The sequence below is a fragment of the Cebus imitator genome, unplaced genomic scaffold, assembly GCF_001604975.1.
Source record: "Cebus imitator isolate Cc_AM_T3 unplaced genomic scaffold, Cebus_imitator-1.0 Scaffold413, whole genome shotgun sequence".
NCBI lineage: Eukaryota > Metazoa > Chordata > Mammalia > Primates > Cebidae > Cebus > Cebus imitator.
Genome location: NW_016107728.1, coordinates 987196 through 991218, shown reverse-complemented (window position 1 = coordinate 991218; position 4023 = coordinate 987196).

Here is a 4023-nt window from a genome sequence, read left to right as displayed (position 1 = left end):
AAAAAAAAAAAAAAAAAATAGGCAATCAGTAGCCCTTAGGGCTGCTCTGCCAATGGAGTAGCCATTCCATTATTCCTTTACTTTTTTAATAAACTTGCTTTCACTTTACCCCATGGACTCGCCTGGAATTCTTTGTTGCATGAGATCCAAGAATGTTCTCTTGGGGTCTGGATTGGAACACCTTTCCAGTAACATTTTCACTGAATTATTATGGGTGGTAAATGAAAGAATATAAATAAACATTAACACAGACTAGCTTGTAGTCAGAGCTCAATAAATACTATTTAATTATACAATAAACCCTCCTTTAACATTATGTATATGTTCCTGGAAACTGTGACTTTAGGCAAAACAACATATAATGAAGCCAATTTTACCTTAGGCTAATTGATATAAATAAGATTTATTTAAATTCTTATGACATAGTTCTGGTCACAAAACATCATCAAACTTCTAAATAAGGCCAGAATGCTTCTAATGGGAAATATGAAAATAAATGTGAGCTATACATACGTTTCAGGAAGTTAATAAAAGCAAGTGAGATAATTATTTACCCAATGTTTGGCAAATCAGTGAGTGATAGCAATCGTAGTGGTGGTGGGTTAAAGCAGGGAATAAATGTTTAAAAGCAAAAATTGTGAGAAGCACCTCCTACCACCGTGCAATTCAAAAAAACCCAACAACAAATGCGGTGGGCTCCCTGAATGCTTTCATGCAGCATTGTTTATTGCCATGCACCTGTATGATTATTGTAGATTTCAAGAACTTTTATTTGATAATAATTTTTGTTCATTATTCCTTCATTTTCCAATCTGCTTCTTCCAACTCAGAGTCTTGGGTGGCTGGAGCCCATCCTGGCAGCTCAGAGTTCAAGCTGGGGATCCTGGGGAAAAGGCCATCCATCGCCGGGCATATTCACACACACAGTCACACTCGTTAAGACTGGAACCATGCAGACATACCAAGGAATGAGCACATCTTTGGGATGTGGGAGGAAGCTGGAGTACCTGGAGAAAACCCATGTGGGAGAACATGCAAATTCCACACAGACAGTGGCTCCAGACAGGAATTGAATTTTTTTTTTTCTCACCAATGTGATGACAAAGCAATGCTGAAAGAAACAATGTTATTCTGGGACCTGCCTTACTATATTTGCAAATCTTAAAGAAGAACAAAATGACTATTCTAAAAGAGGAAAGGCAACCATGTTTATTTATCCTGGTGTAGGTAACCTCCCATGTGTGAGAATAGCTGTTCCCATTTCTGGCTGCTGCTGGGCCCTTCCTTGCATTAACCATGAATGAAGCAGTAACGGGCCACAGAATCACAGGTCAAGTAGACAAGGAGAGAGCACGGCTGACTAATTTACAGCAAGTTAGAAGGCAGCAGAACACAGGGAATTACCTCTTCACCAAAGGGCCACTCCCTGATCACCAAAGGCTTGAGTGCAGGAGGATTTTATTCTTGCTCCAGAGACAACTGGGAAGCATTTTCAATGTAGCTGCTATTTATGTATTTATTTATTTAGAGATGTCTTGCTCTGTTGCCCAGGCTAGAGTGCAATGGCACGATCTTGGCTCACTGCAACCTCCGTCTCCCGGGTTCAAGTAATTCTCTGGCCTCAGCCTCCCGAGTAGCTGGGATTACATGTGCTTACCACCATGCCCGGCTAATTTTTTGTATTTGTTTTAGTAGAGAAGGGGTTTCACAATGTTGGTCAGGCTGGTCTCGAACTGCTGACCTCATGATCCATCTGCCTCGGCCTCCCAAAATACTGAGATTACAGGTGTGAGCCACCGTGCCCAGCCTGCAGCTGCCTTCTTATCACAGCTCTCCCTTTCTCTCTCTTCTGGGATTGGGGCTGGGTGTTCATCCAGTCCTTTCATGGACGTCATCATTTTTGGGACACCTATTTACCCCATGGTGAAAGGAGTGCTACTCCACCCATCATCCACAATGCATAGAAGACAGCACGGACATTCAGAGAAGCTCACAGTGCCTCCAAGGACACTAAGCCAGTTAGTAAAAAATGAGGGCCCCCATGCCATCCAACTCCCAGACCAATATTTTCCCAACTAGACCAAATTATTTTTAGTTCTGGCAGCAGCAGATCTGGTGGTTTTGAGGCATTATCATAAGAAGCTTCTGGAATTCCCTTTTGAGTCCCCTAGGGCAGTCATCACCCCTTTCAGTGCTTGGCTGTTAGGCCTGTCCTCAGCATCCAAGGCTCTACTGAGGGTGTTATTAACACATCCCATATGCCCTTCTGTAAATAGAAAGTCACGTCAGATGCTATTTTGGATTTGTAGGTGCTAATCTTGACATAACCAGACAGAGGATTGTTGTGGGGACTGTGTACTAGTGACAATAATTTTGTGATGAGATCAGTCAGAGAAGCAAGTATGAACAGAGCTATCCCCCACCATGAGGTCTCTAACTGGCACTCAAGTAGCAGGACCGGAGAGTGTAAGATGGCATCTCTTTTTTTTCTGCTAATCCTGGTCTCCAAGATTCTGTTTTACAAGCGGCTCTGGTGGATGTTCAGGCTCTATGAGGAGGAGCAGCAGGGAGAGTGCTGGGAGGTGGATAGAGTTTAAAAGTTGTTTTCCTTCTGTGAGTTTTCTCAGGCTTTTGTTCAGGACATGGATAGTATGTCCTATCTATGCTTCCTCTTCAGTCACAGACTCATTTGGCTTTTAGTATATACTACCAGCATTCTTCATCATTTATTCTTTCATCCATCTATTCCTCCATCCATCTATCCATACGTTATTTATTTATTTTATCATCATTTATTAAATAGCTCAGTACGTCAGGTTTAGATGCTGAGGATAAAATGCTAAAAACATCATTCTGTCAAGGAGTGTTTTTTTAGAGTCTGGTGGGACTCTGTAAGAAATGCAGTGATTAACAGGAGTTCCATGAGAATGTGTAGAAAGGCTCCTGATGAAAGATATCAAACAAGCCATTTGCTCAGATGCAGCCAGGGTAAGTCAGGGAGGCTGGAGAAGAAGAGGGCGACTGGGCTGAGTCTAAACTGGTGGGAGGAGGGAAAGGATGGTCCTCCAGGATTGAAGTGCAGATGCCTTCAAAGAACAACTTTTAAAAGGCCTCCATCCAGCTCCTAGCACTCTTGCTGTTGCATCTCCTCATACAGCCTGAACTTCCACCAAAGTCGTTCATAAAAGAGAATCTCAGTCTGAGAGAAGAATCAGCAGAAAAAGAGATACTGTCTTACAATTTCCATTTCTACCACTGAGTATCAGTTAGGGCACATGGTGGGGGAGAGCTGGTGCTTGCATCTCTGGCTGATCTCATCATAAAATTGTCTTCACTGTTTTTTAGGTGAATAAATTTAAGCCTAGGAATGACGTGATCATATTTGCATTAACATTTTTTTCTGAGATGAAGTCTTGCTCTGTCACCCAGGCTGGAGTGCAGTGGCACCATCTCTGCTCGCTACAGCCTTTGCTGCTGGGGTTCTAGTGATTCTCCTGCCTCAGCCTCCCAAGTAGCTATAATTATGCCCCCATGCCTGGCTAATTTTCTAATATATATAATTTCTAATTTTACTATAATGACTTTATCTGGTACATTTAAATTTTTTATACAAAAATTAGCAGGTGGTGGTGGCACATGCCTGTAGTCCCAGCTACTTGGGGATGCTGAGGCAGGAGAATTGCTTGAATTGGGGAGGTAGAGGCTGCAGTGAGCCAAGATTGCACCACTACACTGCAGCCTGGGTGACAGAGCAAGACTCCATCTCAAAAAAATAAAAATAAATAAAAACAAAAATATAAAAAGAAAAAGGAAAAGAAATTACATATACTAGAGTAGGTGGAAATAATGTTACTAGAAATCATACTACTCTGGGGCAATAACTTACAACACTGAAAATGCTTTGGTGTAAATACCTTCAGACTTTCGTGATATCTGTATTAATGTATTCCATCTATTTTTATATTTTGTTAAATATATTATATGTGCTTTATACATATTCTTTTTGTCTATTCCATCTTTTTT